Raw genomic sequence first — 20,698 nt, 5'->3', positions numbered from 1 at the left:
GCTGATGCCACGGCACTCTAGCCCAAGCAACACAGTGAGACTTTGTCTCAAAAAAAACATAAGAATAAATTTTTGTGACCTTGAATTTGGGAATAAATTCTTAAATATGACATCAAGAGCATGAAAAGTAGAGAAATTAGAAGAAAGAAAGAAAAGTAGATAAATTAGAAATAAAACTTAAAAACTTTTGTGTATCAAAGGACATCATCAAGAAAATGAAGACAGCCTACAGAATGGGAGACGATAGCTGCAAATCATGTCTTTGGTAAGAGTCTAGTATCCAGAAAATATAAAGAACTCTTACAACTCAATAAAAAAAAAATCCCAATTTTAAAATGAGCAAAAGACTTGAGTAGACATTTCTCTGAAGAAGATACACAGCCAATAAGCACTTGAAAAAAATGCTCTATATCATATTCACTTCGGAAATGTAAATCAAACCACAATAAAATGCCACTTAACACCCAATAAGATGGCTATTTAACAACAACAATTTAAAAAAAATAACAAGGGCTGATAAGAAAGTGGAAAAATTTTAACTTTTATATATTGCTGATAGGAAAGTAAATGATTCCACTACTGTGGAAAACAGCTGACAGCTCCTCTGATAGGTAATTATAGAATTACTATATGACTCAGCAATTTCATTCCTAATTACCACACCCAAAAAATTATAAACAAGTAGTAAAACAAATATATATACATATATATTCACAGCAACACTATACACTATAGCTAAAAGGTAGAAACAACACATTTACCCACCAATGAATAAACAGAAAAGTTTTGGTATGTACATATGATGGAAAATTTTCAGCTTTGAAAAGGAATGAATTGCTGATGCATACTACAATGCAGATGGACCTCCTTGAAAACATTATGGTAAGTAAAATAAGCCAGACATGAAAGGTCACATATTGTATGATTTTATTTTTATGAAATATCCAAAATAGGTAAATCCACAGAGGCAGAAAGCAAATTGGTTCTTCCCAGAGGCTGGGACTATGGATGGGGGTTATGATGGGGGGAGTAAGAATTTAATGGGGATAAAGTTTACTTTGGGGTAATGAAATTGTTTTAAAACTACATAGAAGTAGTGGTTACACAATACTGGGAATGCACTAAATGTCACTAAAATGTTCACTTTAAAATGGTTAAATTTCATCCCTGTTTTAAAAGAGAGAGAGAGAACTTGTGAAAATTAAAAATTATTGATCAAATATCTTACAAAATTACTTGTAATTTTTATAATTTTACTTGATGTTGCATCCATTTATCCTTGGATGCAACATCACAATTATATGTATCCATTCCCTAAATGCAAAAAGACAAGGCTATTCATTGAATTATTTGTAACAGCAAAGCATAATATATATGCCTAGAAGCTTTAGGGAGATAAATACTCATATATACATATTTGCTTTCTTTTTCTCAAAATGGAGTAATAAACAAATTTTTTTAATTTAAACAAAAATCTGTATATTCTTACCCCCACCTTTTACTAACCCTATACAATATATATTAGTCCTATGTAATATGACTATTACTTGGATGTTTGGGTCATTTCCAGTCTTCAACTATTACAAACAATGCTTCAAGGAATCCCTAAAAACAACAAGTGAAATAATATATACAAACCCAACTGTGCATCAAGTTGTTGTCATAACTATTCAGAGACAAACAATGTCGAGTAGGGAAAAAAAAAGAAAAAAAAATCCCCAGCAGTTTTCAGTAATCATATTATTGGTGGTGGTATTATTATTTTGAGACCTCATAGTACAATAATCTCATTAACCCTTGTATTCCTAACAGTAGCTTCCATTAAGATTCCAATAAGTTTTGGTTTTATAATACCATGTAGGGGAAGTATTCTCCAGTCAGACATAATATCCATTTCTATAAAACATTCAGATAAAGGAGTCCAACCACTTCACATAAAGCCTGTTTAAACATTCCAATTTCCATCTCAACTTTCACCTTAATCCATCAATCCACGAATCTCTATATCGCCCTCAGTCTAATTATTGCCCCAGTTGTTGACTTCACCAACAAATTTGTTACCAAAGTACATGGGGCTCTTGTGTCAAGGAGTCCCAGAAATGTCTCTTCTACATACTCATGACCGTTTTACTTACTCATGTATATGTGGCCTTATATATACCAAATCATATACCTTACACCCCTAGAGTGAGTGAGGTAAGAGCCAAGGGACTCTGGCCCTTCTGTCCATCTTTATTTTTATTAACTACTGAACCACTGTCCCAGGTGATTCCAGGTCAAGTTTCTTATTTTCATCTTTGTCTTCCAGCTTTTTAAATTCCTCCAAACTGAAACAGATAAGAGTGGACTGATGTAGGACCAGTATGCGCTCTCACTGGTACACCCAGCCTTCAATAGGGCTGCATTAAGACCTTTGTTTCAAGCCCATCAGCATCCAATATACTCATCCCATTTCTTAACAAATATCAACCCCTACTGAGATGAGTTCCTTCGTTCTCCACTTCTGTCTTTTCCCCTTTTCTTGTTTATAACTCTTAATTTTTTTTATAGCATCTTTAAGACTCATAAGAAAAGCTGAGACAGGAAACTGGTACAGTTCCTCAGATCGTTGCTTGATTTTATAACAATATGGTCACATGGCATGCCCATTTAAAATGAGCCACCTTAATCACTGCATTTACCATGACCTAAGTTAAGGGGCATATTCAATCATCACAAAGCCAATCCAGCCTGACTTGTACATGAAGCATGCACATCTTCATCTGGGGTCTCCCACTTTGCATTTATAGGACAAAGACAGTTCCCTTTCTCAGGTAAACAAACTTTATAGTAGCTTTTACCCAGTCGACCCACTACTTCTGAAATGACCTGCTGTGTGTCTGGCTCATGCACAGCCATCTATAGTTGTTCAATAGTCAGTCGTATATATCATTTGGATCCTATATCAACCCAAACATTCTCTGCTACTGCGTAGCATTCAAAACCAAAAATACTACCCCTAAGTTAGACACTCTCACGATCCATTTTAGTAAAGATTCTTCAGGGCATTGATGGTATAGAACCACAAAATGAGACAACTTCTTCGCACTATACCCTCTGGTTTCAGTAGTTTCTTGGTTTTGCCCTCTGCCCTACTGTACAAACTTCCTAGTAACCAGAAGCCATGACAGTGCTGTTTGTTGTCCTAGAATAATCTTTCCAGTTGGGGGTACCTTTGAGGCTAGTGGCAGTAGTTCTGACTAACTGAAATCTAAGCTTGGCCCAGCATCAAGATTAGCCCCAGCACTCTTTATTACTTTCGTTTTAGCTAGTACAGGTAACAAGAACTAAGATAATGTTAGTTCTTCTTAATATTTAGTTTGTTTCTTATTATTATGAATTTCCTAATGTAACCAGTGACCCATCTTCTCAAGTGTTAGGTCTGTTACCCTTTCTAAATTCCATCCTGTAACTTTTACCTTTAGTAACTAACATATCACAATGTAGCTACAATTTCACACCACAAGTGACCAGGAAGTCAGCTAAGAAATCAAAGGTTCCTTGTCCCCTGTCCTTTTATCCTTTTTCTTCCCAAACCATATGTTTCAGTAAGTCATGGCTGATCCAAAAAAATTCCAATTTTTCCAACACCAACTACAATGACTTCTGAGACTAACTTCACAGGTTAAAAGGTCTTCCACAAGAACGACCTTACTTTAGGCGCCAACTGCAGGCTCAGGGGTTCCCAAGACACCTGTACTTCTGACCAGTTGACTACTCCCTTGGGTTGGATAATTTGCTAGAACAAGTCAAAGAACTCAGGAAAGCATTACATTTATGATTAGAGCTTTATTATACCAAAAAAAATATATAAATCATGACCAGACACTAGAAGAGATACACAGGGCAAGGACTGGGACAGTCCCAAATGCAAAGCTTCCATATCCCCTGCCCGTGGTGTCAGCTCAGGTCACCTCCTTAGCCCAGCCATGTGTAAAAATATACACAGAGTGCTGTTAACGAGGGATGCTCACCCAGGATTCAATGTCCCAAATTTTTATTAAGGTTTCATTGCATAGGCATGGCTGATTGAATTATTGTCCACATGACTGAATTCAATCTCCAGTAGCCTTTCCTCAGCTCCCCAGAAGTCAAACTGATATCACATGGCTCAAAGCCCCAAACCTCTAATCATATGTTTGGTCTTTCTGGCACAGCCCTTCCCTATCCTGAGTCACCTATTTAGCATAAACTACCAGGGCCCACCATGAAAAAGACATTCCTATCACTCAGGAAATTCCAAAGATGTAGAGGTTCCCACACAGGAACTGAAGACAAAAGCCAGCTGAATTTTATTATACAATACAAAATTTACCATAAAACAAAACAAGACAGTGATTAAGACAGCATGTTACTGACAAAAGAAAAGACACACATGTCAACAAATAGCTCAGAAACAGACCCACACAAATACACTCAACTGATTTTGACAAAGAACCATAGGCAATTCAATACATAAAGGAGAGTCTTTTCAACAAATAGTGCTAGAACTCTTGGACCAAAATATACACAGAAAAATTAACCCAAACACAGGCATTACATAACAATTAACTCAAAATGGGTCACAAACCAAAATGTACAATGCAATAGTATAAAACTTCTTGAAGTAAACATAGGAGAAAATCTTGACCTTGGCTTTGGCAATGAGTTTTTAAATACAACACAATAACATAATAGATGAAAGACAAAACTAATTAAGTCAGAATTTATTAAAACTTCTCTCTATGAAAGACACTTTTAAGAGCATTAAAAGACAACGTATAGAGTGGAGGAAAATATTTGCAAAACATTCATCTGTTAAAAGACTTGTAACAAAAATATGCAACGAATTCTTAAAACTCAACGATAAAAAAACTCCAAAAATGAGCAGATTTAAACAAATGAACATTTCAAAAAAGATATGACAAATAAGCAAATGAAAAGATGCTCACCATAAATTTGTCACTAGGAAATTGAAATTTCAAAACAACAAGATACCACTGTACACTTATTAGAATAGCTAAAAATCCAAAACAGTGATTAATATCAACTGCAGGAGAGCATGCAAAGCAACTGGGATTCTAACTCACTGCTAGCAAAATAAAATATGGTAAAGCCACTTTGCAAAACACTTTGGTGGTTTCTTAAAAGGCTAAACACAGTCTCACCACACGCTCAAGCAATCACACTCCTTGGTATTTACCCAATGTGAAAACTTGTACACCAAAAAATCTGCATGTGAATGTTGACAGCAGCTTTATTCATAATAACCAAGCACTAGATGCAACCAGGATGTCTTTCAATAGATGAATGAATAAACAAACTGTGGTACATTCATACAGTATAATATTATTCAGCAATAAAAGGAAATGAGCTATCAAGTCACAAAAGACATGGATGATGAACCGTAAATAAAAGTCAGCCTGCAAAAAAACTATAAACTGTATGTTTCAATTATATAATATTCTTGGAAAGGCAAAACTATAGACATGGCATACACATTCATGTTTTCTAGGAGCTTACTGGGGAAAGAGATGAAAAGCTGAATCTCTTCTGCTATAGAGGACATTTTAGAATGGTAAAACTATTCTTTATATGATACCAAAATGGTGAATATAAGACATTAAGCATTTATCAAAATCTATTAAATTTTACGTCACTAAGAGTAAACCTTAATGCATGCAGATTTTTAAAAAAATCATTTAGGAGATCAGAAGATCAGGGTCCCAGAATGGAATACAAAATATGACAAAAAGGCCGGGTGCGGTGGTTCACGCCTGTAATCCTAGCAGTCTGGGAGGCCGAGGCGGGCGGATTGCTTGAGGTCAGGAGTTCGAAAATAGCCTGAGCAAGAGCGAGACCCTGTCTCGACTATAAATAGAAAGAAATTAATTGGCCAACTAATATATATAGAAAAAATTAGCCGGGCATGGTGGCGCATGCCTGTAGTCCCAGCTACTCGGGAGGCTGAGGCAGAAGGATTGCTTGAGCCCAGGAGTTTGAGGTTGCTGTGAACTAGGCTGACGCCACGGCACTCACTCTAGCCTGGGCAACAAAGTGAGACTCTGTCTCAAAAAAAAAAAAAAATGACAAAAGTTTAAATGTATTACAAATGTATAAAACAATCTCACTGAAAAGGCTGGGGGAAGGTGCTGATCTAGTAACTTTGGAAACAAATAGAGTCTTACTGTAAGACTAAAGGCAAAGGAATTCTATATAAGCACTGTACTCTAGCTTATAAAGTTGTTTCCCTAGGGATACAAGAATTCTGAAATGACTATACATGTATACTGGAATTAAACAATTAAGTAAATGGATGGTTGATGGTGAGCAGCGGTTTCTAACCATTACATTTTTTTTTTTTTTTTTTTTTTAGACAGAATCTAACTCTGTTGCCCTGGCTAGAGTGCAGTGGCATCATCATAGCTCACTGCAACCTCAAACTCCTGGGCTCAAGGAATCCTCCTGCCTCAGCCTCCTGAGTAGCTACGACTATAGGCACATGACATGACATCCAACTAATTTTTCTATTTTTAGTAGAGACAGGGTCTCCCTCTTGAGCAGGTTAGTCTCAAACTCCTAAGCTCAAGCAATCCTTCTGCCTCCGCCTCCCAGAGTACTAGGGTTATAGGCATGGGAGCCACTGCCCCAGGCTAATTTCTCATCATTAGTATGGGGAGTTACAGATAAGCAAGGGGAGGAGCAAGAATGATGCATGTGGTAAAGGATTAGAGTTGGTAACATCAGTATATGAACTCATGTTTAGTTTTAAATGAAGTGGTTAGAGATAGAAATATTAAAACATATGTTTATATACATGGGCTGTTATATGCACATGTATCTCCTTGCTCCTTCACCTAAAAGGTCCTAGAAGCACAACTAGTATACAAATCTTGATTTGTAATACCTTCTCCAATAAAAGGAACCAACCAGCTATTTCCTTGGAGAAATAGCTGATTCTAGGACTGAGAAAGGAAATACACAAGATGAGCTTGTAGGATTTTGTAGAACCAGAAAGTAAAAAAAAAAAAAAAAAAAATTGTCAAAAACAAACAAAAAACCCCCACAATGATAGAAGCATAGATTATAACCAAAAGTAAAAAATAAATACCTATGAGTCCATACTTATATAAAGAAATTATTGAAAATAAATAAATGAGAGAAAAGAGACAAATCCCTTGCAGTCTTGCAGTATAAAATCCAATTAATTTATGCATATACTCTATCCTTAAGAAGATAGAACATAACTAGCCAGTCCTTAAGTATGGGCTGCACAAAGTGACTCTCTTCCCAAACGTACAGTATGCAAAAAGAGAACAAAGAGAGCAAGTTTATTGCAGAAAAACCAGATAACCACTATCTCAAGACAGGTGTGACCAGGGTTAATATCAACAGTGATAAGTCAAACTGACATTCTATACCTTTGATATGATATGATGAGAATGACACTTTATGTTCTTCTTCCAAAAACACATTGCCCCAGTATAACTATTAATATAAGAAAAGTTGCTAGCACTCTGGGAGGCCGAGGCGAGCAGAATGCTCGAGGTCAGGAGTTCGAAAACAGCCTGAGCAAGAGTGAGACCCCGTCTCGACTATAAATAGAAAGAAATTAATTGGCCAACTAATATACATAGAAAAAAATTAGCCAGGCATGGCAGCGCATGCCGGTAGTCCCAGCTACTCGGGAGGCTGAGGCAGGAGGATTGCTTGAGCCCAGGAGTTTGAGGTTGCTGTGAGCTAGGCTGATGCCATGGCACTCACTCAAGCCTGGGCAACAAAGTGAGACCCTGTCTCAAAAAAAAATTTTTTTTTAAAGTTAAATCTTTTCTTATCCCAGTTGAAGAACATTCTACAAAATACCTGCCCAGTATTCCTCAAAATTGCCAAGGCCATCATAAACAAGGAAAGTCTAAGACACTGTCACAACCAAGAGGAACCTAAGATGATATGAGCACTAACTGTAATGGTATTCCAGCTAGGATCCTGGAACAGCAAAGGAAAAGGAGGAGAAAATTGAGACTATCTGGAGAAACTTGCCTTTACTTAATAAGACAATATTAAGTAAGACAATAAGACAAACCAATATTGATTGGTTCATTAATGTGATAAATGTGCCATACTAATGTAAGACTGTTTTCTTTTTCTTTTCTTGTTTGTTTTTTTTGGGGGCGTTTTTTTGGTTTTTGTGTTTTTTTGAGACAGAGTTTAGCTCTGTTGCTCCAGGTAGAATACAGTGGCTTTATCATAGCTCACTGCAGCCTCAGACTCCTGGGCTAAAGCAATCCTCAGGCCTCCTGAGTAACTTCGACTGCAGGCACATGCCACCATGCCTGGCTAAGTTTTTTTTTCTTTTGCAGAGACGTCATGGTCTTGCTCTTGCTCAGGATGGTCTCAAACTCCTGAGCTCAAGTAATCCTCCCAGAGTGCTAGGATTACAAGTGTGAGGTATACAGAAACCCTCTAAACTGTTCTACCAATAATTTTATGAACCTAAAACTGTTCTAATATAAAGTTTACTAAGAAAAATTGAACATTTACTGGGTTCTTATAACTAAGAAATTATTAATTTTTATAGGTATAATAATGGAATTGTAGTTATGTCTTAACAAGAGCCATTATCCTTAATTAGTAACACATTAAAAATATCTATATATAAATTTATAAGTATACATGTACACATAAATATTTTACATTAACATAAGATTATGATGATATATAAGACTTTCTCAAATTAATCTTGGGTTTGGGGAGAGGAGCAGATAAATAGGTATATAAATGAAAAAGACCATAATTTGATCATTGTTGAAGCTGAGTGATTAGTATAGTGACTATTCTCTCCAGGTCTGAATATATTTGAAATTTCCATAATGAGTTAAGTAATCACCTGATTTAAAAATTTAACCAAAAGGGTCAGAAAATAAACTCTAGGAAATTTCACACACACACACACACACACACACACACACACACACACACACAAAAGAACAAAGGCTTTAAAAAAATAAAAACAATGGAACAGAAAATGGGAGAGAAAAGAGGCAAAATGAAGATATAACAGCCAACTATTAGAAGTTCTAAAAGGGGGCAGAGAAATAACAGAAAGGATAAAATAATAAAATGTGAAAATTTACCAGATTTAAAAGAATGGAGCAAATTCCTCATTTAAGAAGGGTTCAAAAATGCCACTATTTTGTTTAAAATTATTACCTAGTATGTGCCCAAAATATAGTGAGTGAAAATAAATAAATCCAGACTAACTCTCAGCTCCAGTGTTCTTCCTTGTCTCTCACTCTCATTGTGACACCCAAAAAATCCAACCCAGAGAGATTATAGGTATACTATTGCTATAAAACTCTTTCTTGAAAATAGGCCAAGGCAGTAAGTCTAACCCTAAGGAAAACTCAAATGGCCACATGTGATGAGAGTGAGCACTTTAAATATGCTTACAAAAAATCACCACAATACAGGCATTATACAGAAGAAATTTCCTTAACATGGAGCTAGTTCCCAGATCAAGAAAACAGAACAGGGCTGTGTTAATGTGTCTACACAAATTATTTACAAAGAATACCCTATGAAACAAAATCCCTACTTTAAAAAAGAGAGAGAGAGACTGTTCATCATTGTATTCCCTGTAAATTATTAAATAAAAAGAGAAAATTTCAGTTGTAGCTCAATTCTTTACAAATTTCTCTTCTGCTCTCAAGAAATGATCTTAGGTTTTCCTCTATTCTTCCCAGGAACAAATCTACTTTAAAGCCAGAAATAACACCCTAAAAAAATAAACACAGTATAGAAATTCAAATATCTGAGAGGTACAGAGGAAGAAATGAGTAGTAAAGTATGTGCCTCTGACTTCAAAGTGCCTCTTTCAAAAGGCACAAAGAAATACAGTTTCACTTCAGGGTCTCCATTCTGAAATTATGATTTCTCATAAAATATTTAAAGAATTCTACAATGATAAAAATAGCAAGGAGTTCCAGAAAAATAATTTTCCTTAAAGTAGAATAATCCCAAAACCCATGAATATGTTAGGTTACATGGCGATGGGGAAATTAAGGTTGCTGATGGAATTATGGTTGCCAGTCAGCTGACCTTAAAATAGCCAATTATCATGGATTATCTAAATGGGCCCAATGTCAGCAACACCTTAGAATGAAAGAGGAAGGCAGAAGAAGAGTCACAAGGAGAGTGGTCAAAGAGATGCAGTGTTGGCGGCTTTAAAGATGGAGGAAGGCGGTCACGAGCTAAGGGCACCTGTTAGAAGCTGGAAAAGGCAAGAATATGGATTCTCCCTTAGAGTCTCCAGGAAAGCACGCAGCCCTACTGACATCTTGATTTTAGCCTGCTCAGACCTGCGTCTGACTTCTACAAGACAAGAAGATAACAAATTATTGTCTTAACCCACTATGTTTGTGGTAATTTGTTACAGCAGCAAGAGAAAGCTAATGTAGCCTGTTCCTCAAATTCTATTAATTAGACTTATTTCTGTTTCTCTTGTTTTGGATTCAATCCTATTCCCATTGCCTGTACTTTTTATAGTTTAAATATTTGTTCTCCTTTTTCTATGGTGCTTCCCAGTAGGCTGAAAGAGAAATAGGCCAATAGATAAGCACATGAGCACCTGAAAAGGAAGGAGAAAACAATCAGAGCAACACTCGTGAGACTTCTGATGGCTACCAGTCATGTAGTACATTGTACACCTCAGCAATAAAACCAACTCAAGTTCTGCTAGACTGAACTTTAATTAAGTCTTTTTAAATTTACTTAAGACTTCACAGGTTTCAGATGAATAATTTTAGCCATATTGATTATAATGGTGGGTGGCAGATTTCAATTAACATGTACATTTAATAAATTGAAATGCCAAGTGCATTAGTGGTATAGTACATTCCCTTTTTTTTTTATGGATGATAGAAAATTAATGTATTTAGTATCCTCAATTCCTTCAGCAGCCAGAATTCTCTTCTTTTAGATTCAATTTTCTGTCCACAAACCAGTTAAGTTACAGTACATCAGTAAGTGCCCATTTAAACTGAGCACAGTCCTATCAGATTTATTGTACATTACATCAAAAGAAGCTTCAGAAGTACAAAAAAGGCATTTCTTTCTGTTATATTACTGCAGAATTTCACATTTTAAGGACATTTTACTTCTGAGGGAGTAGTAATGAAAATATTATGAGATGATTTTATGAAATTATAGTAACCTCAGAGATTTATTAATTATAGCACTTAAGATTTGATAGTAAGTTTTGGTTAAGAGTAGATGGTGACTGGAATGTTCTAGGAAAACAGAATATCAGAGTAGAATTACCAGAATAACAACCATGATACAGTAACACTGAGTAGCACCTTCACGTGCAGAAGTTTCCAAACAACTGAATAGGAGCTGGTATAGACAAAGTAAGGTGACAGAAGCATTTCTTTATGTAAATAATGAAAACAAATATGCACTAGGATAGTCACTGTAGCAGTTTATAATTGCAAAATAGTGAAAATAATCTTAATGCTGTCAGGAGAGTAACTAAACAATGGACATCTACAAAATAGAATGAAAGTCTCTATGAAGTGATGTGAAGTAAACAGATTCTTAAAATGAACCACGATGTCGGGGGAACCCAAAATGAAATACAAACAGTAGCAAATGAACCTAACCATATTACAAATGAATAATGCAACTACACTGAGGGAAATGAAAACAAAAAGAACTAACATAAATAAACTTGGAAATCAGTACCTACACTGCATGCTGTAAGGCTAAAGTTTAAGAAGAATGGTAAATATTATAAGTGAGTAAGTTTATTTTCCTTGAGTATAGGTTAGCAATTCTGAAACTGTGTATACATATTATATACCATAATCCTAATATATACATCCTATACATATACACAATATATATATACACACTATAAATACATACACTATATATATACACACACACACTATAATCCATACACACACACACACATACACACAGGATTGAACAACATTAAAAATACTGTGGTTAATAAGAGCCAGGTTTCTCACTTTCTGAGAAAAGGGTTAAAAATAAGGAAAGAAGAAAGGCTACAATGAACACTGTGGTATTGAGTTGTAGTTGAAGGCACCAGTATGAACTCTTGGTTTTTAATATACAGATGGATACAGAAATAAATATAGATGTGTGTGTATACATGCAATTCGCAGCTCTGTCTACCATGATGCCTAAAAACAATTACACCCCAGTAGCAACAAGTACACCTAGCCCCGGATTTTGTTTCTAAATCTCATTCTCCAGTAAAATTCTTCCTTGGAGAAATGACGATTTGAGCGCTGAGGCAGGGAAAATACAAGATGAGTCTGTATTCTCTTGTGGTGGCAGAAAATAAGGAGGTGCTCAAAAATAATGGGGCACACCAGAAAGGCACAGGAGCCAACCTGCAGGCACTCCCAACAGCCAAATTTGGAACAATGTGAGCAACAAAATAAATAACAATCATGGACTATACACATAAAACAAAGTAAATAACCATGAGCCCATAATGATATAAATCATTTTAGACAGACAGAAAAAGGGCACAGCTCTTCCTTGCAGAATTCCAACTAATAAAGAATCAATAAGGCCGGGCGCGGTGGCTCATGCCTGTAATCCTAGCACTCTGGGAGGCCGAGGCGGGTGGATTGCTTGAGGTCAGGAGTTTGAAACCAGCCTGAGCGAGACCCTGTCTCTACTAAAAACAGAAAGAAATTAATTGACCAACTAAAAACATATATACAAAAAATTAGCTGGGCACGGTGGCGCATGCCTGTAGTCCTAGCTACTAGGGAGGCTGAGGCAGGAGGATTGCTTGAGCCCAGGAGTTTGAGGTTGCTGTGAGCTAGGCTGACTCCATGGCACTCACTCTAGCCTGGGCAACAAAGTGAGATTCTGTCTCAAAAAAAAAAAAAAAAGAATCAATAGATGCTAAAATTAATGGGTAAAATTGTTAAGAAATAAAATGTATGCACAGTCTCTAAGGATCTGCCCACAGACTCTTATTATAAAGGGAAAAACAGTAACTTTGCATTAGAAAAATCTGGCAGATAGATACCACCTTAATCAAGTGAACAAAGTTAACATCATCAGTAATAATACAAACCAAAATCATGTATTTCCTCATGTGATGTACTGAAAATGGTACATACAATATCATCTCTATGGCATTCTTGTCAAAATGCATAATCACAATCTCATCATGAAAAAACATTTATACAAACCCATGCTGAAGATCCTTCTACAAAACAATGGGTCAGTTCTCAAAGTATCAAGATTATGAAAGAACAAGAAAGACTGAGAATATCACAGATTGGAAGGGCTAAGGAGATAGGACAATCAAATGCAACATGGATTGGATTCTAGACCAGACAAAAAAAACATTAGTAGGAAAACTGGCAAAATTGAAACAATGTCTGAAGATTAGTTAGTATTATGTCAAACTTAATTTCCTGGTTTTGACCATTATACTATGGTCATACAACATGTTAAAATTAGGAGACAATGAAGGAAAGGTATGCAAGAACTCTATTTTTTTAAGTTTCTCTGTAACTCTAAAATTAGTTCAAAATAAAAAGCTAAAAAGCAAATAAAGCTAAAGCATATATCCCACCTTTTGGGCAGGAAAATAGTTCTTACTTGCCACCCTCAGGTTAATGAGAAAGCCTATTAAGCACTAATAAAGGAAGCTTCGAAAATAAACAGGTATAATTTAGGAAATTAAATTTTTTCAAGCAGAGGAATATATTTTTAAAACAAATGTCCCATTTCTTCTAGCACTAAAAGAAAGAGACAGAGTAAGTCAAATCCCAGAAAAAAGAAAAAAATTAGAATTTCAGAACTAGGGAAAAGTCTCAAAACACATGATGCAACCTCTCACAAAGGAAGAACACTACAGGTTATAATATGAGAAACTAATTACACAGCCTAGGCTGAAATTTGGTCTATTATTCTCCTGCTATTTTTTACTTCATCATATACATATCATGCAACCCAACTTGAGCTACCATGCTGGCAGCTTCTGCAAATACACAGGTGGCCTGACTCCTAAAATCAGGAAAGGGATAAAAGATTAGAGAATTATCACCTAAATGCCACTAAAAGATGCACAGCCTGAAGGCAGGAAGTTTAACTACCACAGGACAATAAAACAGAATAGCCTGAACTAAAAGTGTTTAATTACTTACTCAGGCTAGAATAGTAACTTCAACTCTTAAAACTCGTCCAATTAGTGAAAGACATTTAATTTCTCAGCTTCAGTGTTCCCACTAACTATATAACAAGTTTGTGACACCTATCTGATCCAACTCACAGAATTCAATATTTTCTCCATAAATATTACTAATTATGTATCTACTCTATGCATCAGGTACTATGCTAGGTAAAGGAAACACAGTGGTGAAAATATTACTTTTTATTAACAAATTACTTTTAAGATTGGAAATGGAAATATTGACATTTAATACTATATCTCTTATGCTATTAATATTTTAAAATTTAATCTATAATTATCATTTGTCCTTTCAGTTTGAGATCCTAGATTTTCCTTCTTCTCTGCCTTCTTATTGCCCTAGGGTAGTCTCCAACTACTCTCCATCTTACACCTTACTCTTAGGAATGTTGATACTCCTCCCACACATCATAATTTTGTGATACCCTCATGCCACTGTACATGCTGTTATTTCCTATACCTAAAATGCTCACCCTCTCACTTCCTTGGCCAGTTGGTCAAATCTGTATTCATTCTTCAAAATTCAGCTCAGATGTTATGTCCTCTTCAAAACCTTCTGAACAGACACAAAGTTAAACCATCCTTCTGTGCTATTTCAAGGCTACATGCACACTAACTATAGCATGTAACACTTATAAATCTACACTACAATCATCTGTTTATAATTTAGCTGCCTCTCATACAAGACTTTGAACTCATTAAGAATAAAGACAGCCTTATCCATCTCAGTATCCTCAGAACTTAACAGTATGCCTGGCCGGGCGCGGTGGCTCACGCCTGTAATCCTAGCACTTTGGGAGGCCGAGGCGGGCGGATTGCTCAAGGTCAGGAGTTCAAAACCAGCCTGAGCGAGACCCCGTCTCTACCAAAAATAGAAATAAATTAATTGACCAACTAAAAATATATATACAAAAAATTAGCTGGGCATGGTGGCGCATGCCTGTAGTCCCAGCTACTCGGGAGGCTGAGGCAGTAGGAGCCCCGGAGATTGAGGTTGCTGTGAGCCAGGCTGACGCCACGGCACTCACTCTAGCCTGGGCAACAAAGTGAGACTCTGTCTCAAAAAAAAAAAAAAAAAAAAAAAACAGTATGCCTGGGACATATTTGAGCAGAAGTTCAAGAAATAATTATTGGATTGAACTTCATATTGCAATATACTTAATCTAAGAAACATTATAATTGAATAAAAAATATAATTATGTTTAAAGGGTCATAACTGGCCGGGCGTGGTGGCTCACGCCTATAATCCTAGCACTCTGGGAGCCCGAGGTGGATCATTTGAGCTCAGGAGCTTGAGACCAGCCTGTGCAAGAGGGAGACCCAGTCACTACTAAAATAGAAAGAAATTAATTGGCCAGCTAAAAATATATAGAAAAAATTAGCTGGGACTGGTGGCACATGCCTGTAGTCCCAGCTACTCGGGAGGCTGAGGCAGAAGGATTGCTTGAGCCCAGGAGTTTGAGCTGCTGTGAGCTAGGCTGACACCACGGTACTCTAGCCCAGGCAACAAAGTGAGACTTTGTCTCAAAATAAATAAATAAATAGAATAAAGGGTCATAACATATTTCATAAATATAAACCTTTTTCCAAACATAGAAGTTATATTAATAGGATAAGAATCCATGTTCATAATATATATATAATTATACATTTAAAAATCTGTTGAGAAAAATTTAGTTTCCTCATCTCATTCTGTCCCCCTCATCTGTAACAACTGGAGTAGATCCCTTCTGTTTTTTCAAGTTCTGTGATTCTGTGTCACAGCATAGCAAAAAGTATCAATAGCCGTTTGAGAATTCCATTTACCTATATTAGGACAGACTCAACTTTCCGTAAGCTGTCACTCCACTATCACATCTTTGCTAGCATTACACTTTTAGTGACTTGCGGCTTGCTATTATGACACGTGATACCTTAGAAACTTACTTTGTAAATAGGTATGTCATAATGTGTATGGAAAATTGGTGAACAGTATTAAAACAGTACCTGGAGCTTAAGTTTGGATTTATTTTGAATTAAAAGGCAGTATTTATCATATGTCATCATGGCATACATTTCCACAAGTATTTATTGAGTCTTTACTTAGTGCCATTAATAGATGCCTATAGGAATGATGACAAAGGTAATAAATAACTATATTCAAGACATGTAATAGAAACTAGAGATTCAAAGTGACTAGAAAGACAGGAAAAAAAAATGAGGAAAGATCATGCAGAGAAGTCAAAGTTTAAATTTAACATTACAAGGAATGGAAAAATCAACAGGAAAGTAACAAGTCAAACTGGCAATAAGATAATTTGGCAAAATGAATGGAAGCAGAAATACTAGTTATAAATTCTAAAAGTGAGAAGGTGACGTTTCCCCCCCCCCACGGTCAATCAATAATGAAATTTGGTCAGTTGTATCCCTATACCTGTTTTCAAAACTACCCACCCCTCTAGATCTCCACTTTGCCACCACCTTAGCATAAGCCACTACCTCCCTCTCCCTTAGCAGTAGCTTCCAGCATCCTGTCTAGTTTCCCTCTAATTCAATCTTCATGCAGAGATTCATAAAAATGTAAATCATATTATTTCACTTTGTAGTTTAAAATCTTCCAATAGCTCCCCTACAATTGTGAGGACAAAGATCCAAATCCTTTGAGCTCTGTACAAGCTCAGTACTGACAGCTTCCTTTTCCTGCCATCCCTCCGAGTCAAGACTATCCTGGTCTTCATATAGTTCCTCAAATTCTCCACAATCCTTCTTGCCCTTTCCTAAAACACACAACATTTTTCCAATTACATACACCCTTTTTAACCTAGTTTAACCCTGAACTAACTTGGCCTAAATATAATTTCCTGAAAAGGCCTTACCTAACACCCACACTAGACCAGGTCTTCCAGTAATACCTTTTCACACTTTGCAATTCTCTCTAGTGCTTCCTTGGTCATCAACTGAAGATACTTAGTTGATAAGTTAGCTAAATATTTCAAATGTATCTGTCCCCACCATTAGAATATAAACACCACTAGAATAGAACCTGTAACTGTCTCAATCACTGGATCCTCAGTGCTTTGAACATAATATACACTCAGATGTGTTGAATGGATTGATGAATACCTTTTGCTGGAGCCAGAAGAATCATACTGGGAATGACTAAAAGGAAAAAAATGACTAAAAGGAAAAAAATGAAATGCCTAAAAACTTGACAGACTTATATTTGTTTGGAAAAGCTGACTTCTGAATCTTTAAAATTATCTGCAATGTTCTAATGTAGGAGTAGGCAAACTTTTTCTTAAAGATCAGACAGTAAATATTTTAGGTTTGTGGGCATGTAGTCCCTGTTGCCAACTACTCAATCATTCCACAATAGCATGAAAACAACCATAGACTATACATAAATTAAAGGACATGGGCTGTTGTTCCAATAAAACCTGCTGGTCCTTGTTAATGTATGTCAGAGAAAAATGAGATAGAAATTAAACAAATGCAAAACAAATCAAAACAAAAAACCTTTTCCTTCCATTTTAAACTCATAAAGAAGCCTTCCCTGAAGTACTGACCATAAAACCTTCCCAAACTTTGAATTCTTAATGGTTTAACATATGTTATTAATTAGAAATACACAAGGACTCTTCCATAATGGTCAGAATTAAGTATGTCTCCTCTTTTAATTTGGATCATAAGTTTCTGCTGAGGTAGCAACTATCTCTTCACATAAATTTCTCAGTAACTAGCAGTAGCACACTACTGCTACTCTAGTAAAAAATGCATCCTGGGCTGGTTGTATAGTTGTATGCATAATATCTTACATTAAAAGAGGAAAAAACATCTAAAATCTGACCAAGACAATGTCTTCGCCATCCTATTAACTCTTAACTACATTTCTTAAGAAGGAGTCTTTAAATCCCATGTTAATTTATAGAAAATATGAATGCACACACATGTACACACTGAAACATGTTATTTCCAGTTATTATAAAACATCAAATATTAAGAGTAAAAATATTTTTAAATCTCCAAATACTAAAACCTATGATTAGCTATAGCACTAATAATCATTAGTAAAGGCCACTTGAAGAATAATTATGCCACCAGTTTAGATTATCTTAAACTGAAAAACGAGTTTGATTAAACTGTGCTTAGAATTTACTATTTTAAAATCATATTCATAACTTAGAGCTAAATATGTTGAGCTCAAAGGATAATTATTTTAGTTAATGGTAGTACTATTTTTTTTTAAATTTTGGGAAGTATGTCTTCAGTTGTGTTAGACAGGAAGTTCTTTGAAGATGTCTAGATCTTAATCCCTAGAACCTATGGGTATGTTAGGGTACATGGAAAAGAGGAATTAAAGTTGCAGTTGAAATTAAGGTTGTTAACCAGTTGACCTTAAAATAGGGATAGTATACTGGAATATCTAGGTAGGCCAATATCATCAACAGAGTCTTTAAGTGGAAGAGGGAGACAGAAGGAAAATCAAGTTGATGTGATATGAGATCTAACCTGCCATTGCTGGCTTTGAAGATGGCAATGGCTTAGGAGCCAAGGAATGCTGGCACCCTGTAGAAGCCAGAAAGGGTAAGGAAATAGATTTTTCCATAGAGCATCCAAATGCAACACAGCCTTACCTACCTTAATTTTAGTTCAGTGAGACTCATTTTGGACTTCTGAGCTCCAAAATGGTAAGATAACAAATGCTTTAAGCTATTAAATTTGTGGTGATTTGGTACAGCAATGAGAGAATACTAATACACCAACAGATTTATAAATGTGTTTTTCATTAAGTCTGAGTCTGATTACAAAAACAACAACAAAAGCAATCTGGATGCTTTGAGATTCTTTTAGGTTAAAGGACAAGTTCTTTTTTTTTTCTTTCTTTTTTTTTTTTGAGACAGAGTCTCACACTGTCACCCTGGCTTGAGTACAAGAGTGCAGTGGAGTTATCACAGCTCACAGCAATCTCAAATTCCTGGGCTCAAGTGATCCTCCTGCCTCAGCCTCCTATGCAGCTGGGACTACAGGCACATGCTACCATACCCAGCTAATTTTTTTCTATTTTCAGTAGAGACACAGTCTTGCTCTTGTTCAGGCTGGTCTCCCTTAGCAGGCAGGAAGAGGGAAAAAAAGTCTGAATATAGCCCTACAGAGTGAATGGATGGGAGCACTTAGAGAAATGTAAATAATCTCAAACAGCCTTTGCATGGGGATATAGGCAAAACAATAGCAGTATGATAGAGGGCCCCTGAACATGGATACAGATTTAAAGCAGCAGCAACATGATCTCACCAGAGTTTACTGAAAACAGTCTGACAGTAGTACGAAAGACTGTTAAACGGAGGGAAAACTAGCAGAATGGAGACACGTTGCCACCATCTCTGATATAATATATATAAATACACATTATAGAGATTAAAGCATCTCTGGTCTCTTCCTTAAAGTAAAATAAACCCAGGCTAAGTCAGGCAAAGTGACTCACGCTTGTAATCCTAGCACTCTGAGAGACCAAGGCTGGCAGATTGCTTGAGCTCTGGAGCTCAGGACCAGCCTAAACAAGAGTGAGACCCCACCTCTACTAAAATAAAAAAATTAGCCGGGTGTCATGGCAAGCACCTGTAGTCCCAGTTACTCAGGAAGCTGAAGCAGGAAAATCACTTGAGCCCAGGATTTTTAGGCTGCAGTGAGCTATGATGATGCCACTGCACTCTACCCAGGGCAATGGAGTGAGAGTCTGTCTGAAAAAAGATCAAAAAACAAAACAAACCTAAGGCTAAGTTAAATGACAGTAAGACCACTCATACAAAATTAAAGAATAATTTTTAACTTTCTATTTCTTCTAAAATTCAAAATAAAATCAAATAAAGCAAATACAAGCCAGATTTGATATTCTGATATTCCTCTTCTATTGTTTTGGACTAGAGAAATTCCAAATTTCAGTATAAATAATCTAGGAAACTCATATTCCCACAGTGAACTACTGCTAAGAATATTATAACATTCAGCACACATTTAAGTCTCAATAAAGTCTAGCTACATCAATCACCAAGGAAGAAACCCAAATATAGCCAGCTGTTCTCTTAGTAAAATAAAGATAAATAAATGTATAATAAAATGTTTTAGTATCTTGAAAAATGAGGCATAACTACTTGTTGGTATGTCAAAAGCATTCAAGCAAGTGCTTGAATCTACCTTTTAAAGTGAAAAAGATTTTCATTTAAATAAGGAGTTAAACTTGCCTACTATGTGAAGATAAGGCCAGGCTGATAAAACAGAAAAATAAAGCCAGATCATCTGGGATCTTCTGGTCCAAACACTTCTTGAGGCTTCCCATAAAAATCATCCCCAAAACAAAGGCACTCCAAGTGATGGTTTAAAATTATCACTTCCTTCCACAGCCACATCCGGAAGAAAAAAAATAATAATAAAATAAAATTATCACTTCCTAAGTTT

General features: G+C 36.0%; 1 protein-coding gene across 11 annotated transcripts in view; it reads right to left on the bottom strand.

The window, feature by feature from the left end:
- CCSER2 (coiled-coil serine rich protein 2) overlaps positions 1-20,698 on the bottom strand; it is a 174,370-nt gene that overhangs the window by 101,941 nt on the left and 51,731 nt on the right. The window contains exons 1-2 of one of the 11 annotated variants that reach the window (XM_076010191.1): positions 16,073-16,667; positions 14,740-14,822 (exon numbers count right to left, since the gene is read on the bottom strand). The exons of 8 other annotated variants lie outside the window; for them this stretch is intronic. The gene's annotated coding sequence lies outside the window, so the exon portion shown is untranslated. Of the gene's footprint in view, positions 1-14,739; positions 14,823-16,072; positions 16,668-20,698 lie in introns of those variants that run through there. 2 more of the 11 variants (XM_012764698.3, XM_012764699.2) reach the window with 2 other exon arrangements.

Source organism: Microcebus murinus, chromosome 14, assembly GCF_040939455.1.
Source record: "Microcebus murinus isolate Inina chromosome 14, M.murinus_Inina_mat1.0, whole genome shotgun sequence".
Lineage (NCBI taxonomy): Eukaryota > Metazoa > Chordata > Mammalia > Primates > Cheirogaleidae > Microcebus > Microcebus murinus.
This window is presented reverse-complemented; position numbering and strand designations above follow the sequence as displayed.